This window comes from Dromiciops gliroides, chromosome 2, assembly GCF_019393635.1.
Source record: "Dromiciops gliroides isolate mDroGli1 chromosome 2, mDroGli1.pri, whole genome shotgun sequence".
Classification (NCBI taxonomy): domain Eukaryota; kingdom Metazoa; phylum Chordata; class Mammalia; order Microbiotheria; family Microbiotheriidae; genus Dromiciops; species Dromiciops gliroides.
Genome location: NC_057862.1, coordinates 477,926,024 through 477,939,375, shown reverse-complemented (window position 1 = coordinate 477,939,375; position 13,352 = coordinate 477,926,024). Strand labels below are relative to the sequence as shown.

At 36.2% G+C, this 13,352-nt stretch overlaps 1 protein-coding gene across 6 annotated transcripts in view; it reads right to left on the bottom strand.

Moving 5' to 3' along the window:
• The window catches only part of SPAST (spastin), an 87,886-nt gene that overhangs the window by 36,043 nt on the left and 38,491 nt on the right, over window positions 1-13,352 (bottom strand). The gene's annotated exons all lie outside the window — the stretch shown is intronic.

Here is a 13,352-nt window from a genome sequence, read left to right as displayed (position 1 = left end):
GAATGCCTTTGAGGATAATGGTAGTACTGAACTAAATGAATTCTGAAATTTTAAGTGCTCTTACATATTATATAAATAATTTTTCAAACCATGCCCCTTCATACACAGGTACATGCATTTTCTTTCTTTCGTTCTTTCTTTTTTTTTTTTTTTACGGGCAATGGGGTTAAGTGACTTGCCCAGGGTCACACAGCTAGTAAGTGTTAAGTGTCTGAGGCTAGATTTGAACTCAGGAACTCCTGAATCCAGGGCCGTGCTTTATCCACTGCGCTACCTAGCCGCCCCCACAGGTACATGCATTTTCAAAACACATTATAAATAAGCCAAGTATTTATCTTATGCAAACTGTACTTTTATTAAAATTACAGGTTAGAAACAATGCATTTTAAAAGATCTGTATCAGCTTAGCTGCATAATATCCAAAATCACATTTTCCTGTCTTACATATAATAATATAACCTAACATTCAAAATTAAAAGTGGAACTTTAAATTACCCAGTAGGACTAGCGTGGCTACTGAAAAAAATTATTTTAAATTCTCCTTCTGTCATTAAATAGCTTAAGAGGACTTAAATAAACAAATAAATATGTATATATAAAAATACATATATATATATATATACACACAGACATATGTATGTATAATACATAGTCAAAATACAATAAACTCTATTAATAATCTATGCTCAACAATTTCCCAATTGATAAATGGTCAAAGGAAATGAACAGGCAGTTTTCAGATGATAAAATCAAACCTATAAATTATCACATAAAAATGCTCCAAATAACTAAGAATTAAAAGAAATACAAATTAAAACAATCCTGAATTATTTTAATTACAATCCTGAAATACACTTCATATCCATCAGATTGGTTACCATGACAGAAAAAGAAAATGAGATATACTGAAGGGTATGTGGAAAAACTGGAACACTAATGTATTGTTGGTGGAGTTGTGAATTGGTCCAACCATTCTGCAGAACAATTTAGAACTATGCTGAAAGGGTTATAAAACTCAGCAATACCACTCCCAGGTCTGTATCCCAAAGAGATCAAAGAAAAAGGGAAAGGACACAGAGATACACAAATTTATATCTGCTCTTTTTTTGGTGGCAAAGAATTAGACATTGAGGGGATCCTCATCAATTGGGGAATGGCTGAATAAAATGTGGTATGTGATTGTGATGGAATACTACAGCACTTTAAGAAGTGATGAGTGGGACTGGTTCAGAAAAATCTGAGAAGACTTACATGAGCTGATGCAAAGCAAAGTAAGCAGAACCAAAAGAACATCATATATAGTAACAACATTACTGTAACAATGATCAACCTGTGAAGAACTTAGCTACTGATTAAGACAGTGATCCATGACAATTTGAAAGGACTCATGATGAAAAATGCTATACAACTACAGAGGGAGAACTGATGAACTCTATGTGCAGATTTAAGTATGTTTTTAAAAACTTTTTTCTCCCTTTTTTTCAATGGACAATATGAATATGTTTTCCATGACTTCACAGGTATAATGGATATCATGTTACTTGCCCTCTTGATGACTAGGGGAGGTACTCGAGAGAGGGAAAGAAACTGGAACTCAAAAAGAACGTTAAAAAATATAGAATAACCAATGCTCAATAATTAGGAAGAAAGAGGATCAGATAATCCCCAGACTAATTATTTTGGGTTTACAAATGTAACCCCATTTACCCATTTATTTACTATATTTACTTCTGCTGCCCCCCCCCCCCCCCCCCCCCCCCCCCGCCAAGAGCTTAGTTCTAGTAACAATAGCCCAGCATCCTGAGGGAACATAACTGGCAGTAAATGGAAGTTTTGTGTAAGAGTATAGATATCTTTTCAGACAAACTTCTAAGGTATAACCCAAATATCCCCAACCACCTGCCATGGATATGTCAACCAATAATTTATTCAAACCCTTGTCGAACTTTTGAAATTTTTCTATTCATATAATCTGTTAATATCATTGAGCTCATGTAAAGTACAATAATATGCAATACACAAAGAAGCTGTGATTTCCTTAGTGTAGATAATCCTCAATGTGAACATTTCCACCAACACAAATCATAACTCACCTTTGACTGAATTCTGAGGAATTACTTTAAATACAAAGTTAAGTAATTCACCCAGAGTCACACAACAGCATTAAGTATCAGTGGTAGGATTTTATCCTAGGTCTGACTCCAAGTCCATTAATTAACCCAATAATATCTAGCACTTTATCCAAAATATAACATATTATGTCAAGTACAACAATAATTCCTTTAATATTAAAACAAAAACCCCTTTATTATGCCAAATACAATAATAATTTCTTTAATATTTGGGGGGGGCAACGGGGGTTAAGTGACTTGTCCAGGGTCATACAGCTAGTAAGTGTCAAGTGTCTGGGGCTGGATTTGAATTCAGGTACTCCTGAATTCAGGGCCAGTGCTTTATCCACTGTGCCACCTAGCTGCCCCCTAATTTCTTTAATATTAAAACAAACAAAAAAAACTTTCAAGCACTACTCCTTACTCATAGCATTCTGGGTAAACAAATTCTTGGTAAAGAGATCTAGGCTTAATCAAACGACATCTTTCATGATTCAAGAAAATTTGATCACATCTTCTCTCAGTTTTTATCCTTATATGGCTGAAAAATTCCAATTGTTTTACTCTGCTCTCACAATAAAGTCTTCCTGTCCCCTTGATCCCTTTCATGTTGTTGTTCAGTCTTTTCAGTTGTGTCCGACTCTTTGTGACCCATTTGGAGTTTTCTTGGCAAAGATATTGGAGTGGTTTGCCATTTCCTTATTCAGCTCATTTGAAAGATGAGGAAACTGAGGCAAAAAGGGTTAAATAACTTGCCCAGAGTCACACACCTAGGAAGTGTCTAGGATTAGATTTGAACTCAGGCCTAGTACTTTAGTGAGCCTTTCCTGAATCCTTTTTTATTCTGTCATATTGTTGTTGACAATAATCACAACAACACGCAGCATATTAAATGATTTTCTTTAAACTTAAGATAATGTTTTATTTTTATTTAATTTATTTTTTTTGGCAGGGCAATGGGGGTTAAGTGACTTGCCCAGGGTCACACAGCTAGTGTCAAGTGTCTGAGGCCGGATTTGAACTCAGGTCCTCCTGAATCCAGGGCTGGTGCTTTATCCACTGAGCCACTTAGCTGCCCTGATAATACTTTATTTTAATTTCAGTACACTTTCTGACATCATTTAGCATCTTGCTGCTCTTTTACTGAACCAAAGTAGGACACAAGGCTCCAAGATGTTTCCTGGGTCATGAATGATTACTGTCATCTGGCTTATTTTCCCCTACATTGAAGTTTTTATCTGTGACATTCTAATTCTTCCATATAATGGACTATCCTGATTGTCCCAGTTACCACTGTAGTCTCCCTCTTGAAATTACTTTGTATTACTTTACATTCATGGATTTCTTTACATGTTTTGTTATCCCCAAGAGAATGTAAAGTGCTTGAGTGGAAAAGCTATTTCATTTTTTGCCTTTGTATTCTCAGTCACTTAATATACTGAATTGTGAGATTTTCAAATGGCTCATCTCTATGGAAGAAGATGTAAACAGTGTCTAGTATAGAACCTCAACACATAGTAAATAGCAGCTTTACTTTTTTAGTGGAAAAGCACTTGAAATTAAGGGTATGCCCATGAATTGGGGAATGCCTTAACAAATTAAGATATAAGCATATTATAGAATACTATTGTATTGTAAGAAATAATGAAGGAGATGATTTTGAAGAAACATGGAAGATTTGTACAAAATGATGCAGAACGAAGTGAGAAAAACCAGGAGAACAAATTATATAATAACAATAATATTCTAAAATCAAACAGCTTTGAAAGACTTAGGAACACTGATTAATGTAATGACAACAACCATGATGAAATGTGCTACCTATCTCCTGACAGAGAGGTGATAGTGTCAGAGTGAAGATTAAGGCATACTTTTATGGACATGGCCAAGGCAGAAATCTGTTTTGTCTATATGTGTTTTTAACAGGGGCTTTATTTTTCTTGCTTTCTCAAGTGGGGTGAGTGGGAAGAAGAAGTAGATTTTCACTTAAAAAAAAAACCTTATAATTAAAAAAATAAAGACAAAAACCAAATAGTATAAAAAATTGTGGCATATGAATGCAATGAAATACTATTGTTGCAAAAGAAATTATGTATTAAACTTGAAAATAATTGTTTGCTAACGCTGTTTGTCACAATCATCAAGGACACCCTTTTTAAAAGAGTTCAAATGGAAGATTTCCCTTTAGATAAAGAGTTCTTAGCATAGGGTCAGGGAATTTATTTTTTAATATTTTGATGACCAGTAACTGGTTTCCTCTGTAACCTTAACTTTCTTGTTTTATGCATTTAAGAACATTATTCTCACAAGGGTAGGCTTCATGAGACTGCCAAGGTTTCTATAACATAAAAAAGGTTAAGACATCCTAATTTAGATAGTGAAGTCCTCCATGTGGTTCTGTTTGTGGATGGAATTGTGTTAACTCCATCTTCCCAGTACAATGTAGAGCCTTCTAGGTGAGAACTATAATCACTCAGAAGTAGTTTGCCTAACTATTCTCCACATTTCTCCTTTCTGTCCTTTGCCTAGAATGCCTACTCTTCACCTGTACCTCTAGTTTCCTTGGTTTCCTTGAAGGTATAGCTTAAATCCCACCTTTTGATGGAAGCCCTTTCACCCTCCTCCCAGCTGCCAACAACTTTCTCTGATTAACTTCCATCTCTCTATATATTTTGTACATACCTATTTATTTAATGTCTTCCCATTAGAATATAGAGCCTAATAGAGCTCCTGACGGCAGGAAGTGTTTTCCTTTCTTTGTATTCCCAGCCCTAATCACAGTGCTTGGCACATAGTAAGCACGTAATAAATGCTTACTGGATAATTGAAAAATCAAGTGCATGAGGATTTCCTATAACCAAGACTATGATACATAGTTGGATAAACAGTCTATTAAGGGGCAGCTAGATGGTGTAGTGGATAGAGCACCAGCCCTGGATTCAGGAGTACCTGAGTTCAAATCCGGCCTCAGACACTTAACACTTACTAGCTGTGTGACCCTGGGCAAGTCACTTAACCCCAACTGCCCTGCCCCCCAAAAACCCAAAACATTCTATTAAATGTATATTTTGGACAGAGATGGCTGACTAAGGCCAAGAATTGAACAGAAGGACAGTAGGCTGAATTCCATTTAGTAAATAGCATGGTGCTTTTAATGACTTTAAACTTTTCTCTGAAACAAAAGTCCCTTTAATAAACAATGTTGCTCTGGTGATGCCAGATGACTGAGTCGTGGAATATCACAATCTCCAAAGAATTAAAGTTTCAAGCTACCCAAAATATAATTAATGAACAGCTGCTGCATGGCAGTTATAAGCAAACTGTAACTTACCCACAAAGCGCTGACCAACCAAGACAACCCAACATTCCTCCTGCACCCTCCATCCCATACCAAATGCACTATGTGCTCATAATGCCATGCCTTTGTTTTCTCTATCTAGAATGTTCTTTCTTCACATCTTCTTCAGGTGAAATTTTTTTTTTTTAAAGTGAGGCAATTGGGGTTAAGTGACTTGCCCAGGGTCACACAGCTAGTAAGTGTTAAGTGTCTGAGGCCGGATTTGAACTCAGGTACTCCTGACTCCAGGGCCGGTGCTCTATCCACTGCGCCACCTAGCTGCCCCTAGGTGAAAAACTTTTAACCATGTTTTAAAGCCTAACCTAAATGCCACCTCCTCCAGGAAGGCTTCATCAAATCTGCCTTCTCCCCTTCAAAGATCACACAGCACTTTGTATTGAAACCTTAGGATACTCTTGTCATTATATACAGCCTATCATAGCTATCTGATCTCCTTGAGGGCAGGGATTGTATCTTTTCTAAACTTTGCATCTTCCCCAGCAAAGAACTGCATAGATGGTAGGTACTAAATTTGTTGATTGATAGCTTTATATCCAATCCCAATTCAGAATGTTATATTTAATAAGATAATCAAAGGTAAAGAGGTAGAGTGGTTATATTTGGGGTTTAAGTTCCCCAGGATGAAAGAGTAACCAAGAATAACAAAGCATCTTCCTCATAATGATGAAAGTTCCTGGAGTTCCTGTGTAGCACCAGATAGCAGCAGCTGATCAAAAAAAAGGGGACCAAGACTATATTCACTGAAGGATCAACTACCTCATCATGAATGAGCCCTCCTTAGTTAAGTTTCATGAACTTAACACTAAAATAACTATTACTGGGGGTAGGGAGTCCAAAAGGAGCAGTAAGCCAATAAAAAAAAAGTGATTCCTGGGGAGTCTCTATGGGGGAGCATAGGCTAGAGATAAGATAATTACTACCACCAAGGCTAATGATAACCTACTAGCTTCATCCTTTGCAAATCACATGCTTAGTAATAGAAATGGGGCCTGCTTGGGGACTTCTATGATAGCCATTCAAAGAGTGAAGAGTAGTTGGGGACTATATGCCCTAGTTCTGCTCCTCTGCCAAAGATGAGCATTAACAGAGTAAAAACTAAAAGGTGCTATCAAGAGTTATGGCACTATAATTATGAAACTATACATGGTTCATAGTCAAGAATAAAATGACTACTGAAACCTTGGAGGTATCTGTGGAAAGCTGGGAAAGAACACATAATTTAAAATTTTTACTCCATATTTATTATTTTATTAGACTAAGAGTTTAGAATAGACTGACAAGACACCAAATATTAAATTTAATAAACAACTGAAATTTTGAGAAAAGTACTTTGTAAAGTATTTTACATATATTATCTCATGAGCCTCAGACTCCCCCTGCCGCCACACCCCAGCTAGTAATACAGGCATTATTATGTTTGTTTTACAGATGAACAAGCTGAGGTTCAGAAGAATTAAGTTACTTGCCCTTTGAGATGTAACTAGTAAGATTCAGAGGTGGGATTTAAAATCTGGTTCTTCCATACTCTAAGACGAGTTTTGTATTTACTATACCATGATGCCTACTAATAATAACAGCTAACATTTATAAAGGTTTATAAAATGCTTTACAAATATCTCATTTGATTCTCACAACCTTGGGAAGTAGCTGCTGTTATTATCATCACAATCTGACAGATGAGGAGACTGAGGTAAACAAAAGTTAAGTGACTTCCATGGGATCACAAAGAAGTATCTGAGGCCAGATTTGGGTTTTTTTGTTTTGGTTTTTTTTTCTGGTGGGGCAGGGAGGGTTAAGTGATTTGCCCAGAGTCACACACCTAATAAGTGTCAAGTGTCTGAGGCCGAATTTGAACTCAGGTCCTCCTGAATCCAGGGCCGGTGCTTTATCCACTGCACCACCTAATTGGCCCTGAGACCAGGTTTGTACTCAGGTCTTTCTGACACAAGTTCCAGTGCTCTGCCCACTATGTAACTAGCTGCCTATAATAATGAACCAAAGACTATACAAACTTAAATACATTCAATCTTCCAAATGGGATGAGCTTCTTCATATTTTCCACATATGACACTTCATCTTCTACCTCTGGGTCTTTACTCAGGTTCCTCAGATCTGGAATACTCTCCCTATAGACTAGCACCTCTTGAAACATCTAAGTTCCCTTCAATGCTCAGCTTAAGAGCCATCTCCATCAAGTGCTCTTTCCTAAGGCCTTATTGTCCATGCACTGCCTAAATCACTATGTATTTATTTGTTATATATTTTCTATCTATTAATCTGTGGATGCTGTATCTCTAAAATAAGCTCCTTGAGAGCAAAAACTGTCTTACATTTGCATTTGTATTCTCAGTGTCTAAGTGTGTATTAGTAAGAAAAGCTTAATAAATACTTGTTCAATAACGCACTTATTGCAAATTTAATAATTATCTGGAGTACAACTTAGCAATATACAAAAAAGTTAAAAAATAAAAACATGGGGGGGGCAGCTAGGTGGCGCAGTGGATTAGAGCACTGGCCCTGGAGTCAAGAGTACCCGAGTTCAAATCTGGCCTCAGATACCTGACACTCACTAGCTGTGTGACCCTGGGCAAGTCACTTAACCCCAATTGCCTCACTAAAAACAACAACAACAACAACAAAAATCTGTTACCCAAAAATTTCCAGGGCAGTATTATATATAAGCAAGGATGGAAGGAAGAGAAAACAATCTTTAGCTCCAACAATAGAGGAATAACTAAATAATTTATAGCATGTAAAGGTAATATAGTACAATAATTAAATTAAGATTATCAAGTATACAAAGCAATGTGAAATACCTTTATGAAAAAATATAAAGGGAAAAAAAGTAGATCCAGAAGAACAGAGTACAAAATATAAGCAATAAGATCAAAAGCAAATGAGAACAAATGTATAAAGAATCTTAATGAGGACTAAAAGATAAATAAAAATTGTTATAATACTCTATTATAATTAACATAGCTTAAAAAAGTAATTAACACAGTTATAAAAAAAACTACTGCATTAGTGTTCAATGTAAAATTTTAACAAAACATTTAATTTTTAAAAAACAAATAACCAGTCTCTTTGTGAAAACCACTATGTGGAAAAGGTGCTTCATGATTTTCCTTTGTAACGCTTACTTTTAGTTAAGTCTTACCATCCATAAGGGTCTTGCACCTCTAACCCCCACAAATGTCAGGGTATGAATGTACTCCTTTTTGATTTATTTTGAAAGCTAAACTGAAAAAAAAAATACATGCTCGATTCTTCAGGTCACAGATCAATTTCAAAAAAACAAAAACAAAAACAAACCACAAAAAAACCAACATTCAAGGGTTAAGAACAAAATGATAACTTCAGAGATCTTAGTGGAACTAGATTTCACATTATTAAGCAAAAATTTAAATTGTGGAAAAGTAAGTTTTATCAGGTTGTCCCAAATATATGTGCTATAAAAAACGCTAAAAAATCATTTATGATAATAAGAATGAAAAGAACCTATAGTAAACATACAAAACAAGATACACACACCCATACCCACACACAAATACACATGCATGCATGTGTGTGCACCAACCCCTACCTATTCTAGGTAAATAGCCAAGGAGTAATATGGATCCATAAAAGTATGGCTCATCTAAACTTAGAATTGTTAATCAAACATTTATTAAGATGCTTAAATAGACCACAGAGAACTCCTGAAAAAGGAAATGAAGATTTTGCAAATAAGTATATCAATTCAATTAAAATAAACATTTATTAAATGCTTTCTTTCTGCATACTGTGCATAGGGGCTCAATGAAATATGAAGTTTAGATAAAAAATTTTCTATATGGTTTTAACTATCACCCCTAAAAAGAAGGCTTCAGGATCTCCCTTTGGGGCTCCAGAATTCAATATTGAACTTCCTATGGAATCTCCCTTTCTAAATGGCAAGCCAGTACTTCAAACTCATTAAGTCCCAAATTTCTCCTAAAATCTAGTCCTCTTTCTGATTTCACTATTTATGCACTATTTCCATAATCTCCCATGTTCATAACAAGGTTGCTCTCTTGGAGTCTCTGCTTTCCCTTTTACTTCCTAACCAAGACCTTTGATCCTATGTCTGCAACATCTCTTGTATTTGATCATTACTATTGTTAATGCTACCAACTTAATAAAGGCTGACCCTCATCATCACCCACATTAAGTATATTCCAAGGGCTTAAAAAGGTCTTCCCAACTGTTCTGTCCCCACTCCAAATCATCTCGTTAAAATTTACATTCTTTATGCCAAAGCCTTCTAAGAGTTTTCAATGTTGTGTCACTTGTGGAAAAATTCGTATGGGTGCATACTGCATCAATTTTAAGCAACAATACTGCATCAATTTTAAGCAACACCAGGGAGAATTAAATCACACAACTATAGTGTTCAACTAGTGGTTCAATCCTATTGGCCTATTATTAGTTCATGTCCTTTTTTTCCCCTCTCCAACCCTCTCATATGGGCTCTAGCATAGTGTGAGGCAGGCTGCACTTTAGATACCTGGTCCCTCATGGATAAATTTTTGATGATATTCCTCTTCTCAAAACCCTACAGAAGGGGGCAGCTAGGTGGCACAGTGGATAAAGCACCAGCCTGGATTCAGGAGGACCTGAATTCAATCCGGCCTCAGACACTTGACACTTACTAGCTGTGTGACCCTGGGCAAGTCACTTAACCCTCATTGCCTGCAAAAAACCAAACCAAAATAAAAACCCTACAGAAAATCCCTATTGTCTATCTTATATTGATGAAAGATCAAAATTCGTCTGCTTGGTATTCAAGGTCTTTTACAATTAGATTCTCTATTTTTCTAGACTTATTTCATATCACACTCTAGCCAAAATGTAGTACTCTTTTCCCTGTACATAACTCATATTTTATCCCATCAATCAAGCATTTGAGACAAATAGGGGGCACAGTAGATAGCACTGGGCATGGAGCCAGGAAGCCCCGAGTTCAAATTTGGCCTCAGATACTTCCTAGCTGTTTGACCCTAGGCAAGTCAATTAACCTCTATTTGCCTCATTTTCCTCAACTAAAAAATGAGGAAAACAGAACCTATTTCACAGGGCTGTTAAGAAGATCAAATGAAATAATATTTGTAAAGCATTCAGCACAAGTGGCATATAGTAGGCACCTTATAAATAAATGTATATTCCCTTCCCATTTCACATTTATTATGTGCCTAGCACCATGTTATGGATACAAACAGAAAAGACAATGCTAATCCTTGGTGAGCTCACATTGTTCTGGGAGTTAAGGTACATGTCTAAAGGAAAATATAAAATAATGCAAAATAAATCCACGATTGGGGTAGGGAGGTGCAAAACAGTGCTAACAACTGGAGAATCGGGGTAGCATTTGGGATGATCCTTAAAATGATCTAGGGGTTCCAAGAGATAAGGAGAGAATTCATTATAGGTTTGGTGGACAACCTAATGCTACAGAGGGGGAAGACAAACTGGTCTTCACAGGAAAAGTAAGAGAGCTTGTTTGACTGAAGCTAAGAAATATCTAATCAGCCAGAAAGATAGACTGGATCTAGACTGTAAATGACAAACAAGGTTTGTATTTTTTCTAAAGCTTCTTGTATAGGGGAGTAAGACGGTTACACATGAGCTTTAGGGATATCTATTCGCCAGTTATGTGGAGAATGGATGGCGAGAGGAAAGATTAGAGTCAGGAAATCCTATAAAGAAGTTATTCCAACAACCCCGGTAAAAGTTATTGGTTATAGGAAGGTAAGCAAAAGTAAAAAATCAATGAAGAGACATAGATTACTAAAAGAAAGGTGGTGCCCTCTACAAGCGGGACATTAGGAGGAAGGGCTGATTATTATTCACACTGCTCCCTATATCTGGAATGTTTCCCCCTCTCCCTCTGCTTGCTGAATTCTCACCAATCTTTTAAAACTAAATCAAACACCATGATCTCCAAGGAATCTTTTATTCATTTTTTCCAATATCCCTGCACTAATCAGTGATAACCAGACCAGTAGAAACCCCATGTATCTCTTTGTTCATACCTCTTATTCACTTAATTTGTACTATTTTCTACTATAGTTACTTCTATACTTATCCTAGTCTTCTATTATATATCACTAGCCTCCACAAGTACAGGTATGATTCCATATATGAAGCTTTTATTTCATACCAAATCCTATAGTGTTTTGTATTTAGCAGGCACTTAATAAATGGATGAAAATTTCTTAACCTCAAAAAGAATATTATATTCAAAAAGAATATTATAAATAGATACTTCCATTTTAATAAATTGATAATCTCATGGGTGTGGGTTCATCCTTGAATAATAACATAACACCTTCATATTTTTCTCATCTTGTGAAAGACTAGTCTATGCCTTTTATAAACCCCCTGAGAGGATTTACCTAGCACCCTGGAGGCTTCTGTTGTTGTTGTTTTTAAATATTAGTACAGCATTTGTAGGTCTCACTTGTTGTATTCACTTTATGTTATTTTTGTTTGTTTGTTTTTTTGCCAATGAGGGTTAAGTAACTTGCCCAGGGTCACACAGCTAGTAAGTGTTAAGTGTCTGAGGCTAGAATTGAACTCAGGTCTTCCTGAATCCAGGGCCGGTGCTCTATCCACTGCGCCACCTAGCTGCCCCGTTGTACTCACTTTAAATAAATGATTAGCCAACCTCCTTGTTAGGCCATACATCTTTGTAATGGCACCATTATGTTTTTTTGTTTGTTTGTTTGTTTGTTTTTGGAGAGGCAATTGGGGTGGGGTTAAGTGACTTGCCCAGGGTCACACAGCTAGTAAGTGTTAAGTGTCTGAGACTGGATTTGAACTCAGATCCTCCTGACTCCAGGGCCGGTGCTCTATCTGTCCCCTCCACCTAGCTGCCCCTACCATTATGTTTTAGAACTGAAAAGGACCTTTGATAACATGTAATACTGGCTTAAATTACCTAATGATGTTCATAATTTTTTTTTTATTATAAGCAATATAAATGTTGACAAAAGCACAGATTGTTGTATAACAAAGATAGGATGCAAAAAGATCTCAAAAACTTAGAACATGAAGCCATTATTCTTCTGTGATCTTTTCTATACGTCTTTGGTCATGAATTCTTCCTGCCCAGTCCATAATTGTGAAAGGCATTTTCTTCCTTTCTCCTCTAATTTCTTTATCATTTGATTTAAAAATATCAGTCATATATATGCACATATACATACATACATGCACATATGCACACATGCATGTATACATACATACACTTGGAGCTTATATTGGTTTATGCTGTAAGATGATGGTTTATACCTAATTTTAGCCAGAAGTGCTTTCCAATTTTTTGTATTTGATTCATTGCATCCTTACCCCATTAGGTGGGATCTTTTGGCATAATGAATATGAATACTATTCTACTATGTCCATTTGTTTCTGAATGTTGTGGACTTAATCTGTTTCCTTGATCAACCTTTCTGTGATTAATTCACTTTCAAGTAGTTTTGCTGGTGGCAGTTTCACAGTTTAAGATCTGGCATTGTTGGGGGGCAGCAAGATGGCACAGTGGATAAAAAAGAAAGCACAAAAAAGAGAATACACAAAGGGTTGTGAGAAGGAGAGTAAAATGCCTTGACATGAGGATTTTTAAAAGGGAATCAACATGTTTAATTTGGAGAAGAGAAGACTGGAGGGAACATGGTAATGTCCTTCAAATATCTAAAGGATTATCATAGGGAAGAGGAATTGTTCTGTTGTGCCCCAGAGGGTAAATCTACAAGCAGGTTGTGGAAAATGCTCAGAAGTAGATCTATGATTGACATAAAGGATACTTTCATAATTTTAGAGCTAGAAAAAAAGCAGAAGAGACCTTTCACAAAAGACTTCCA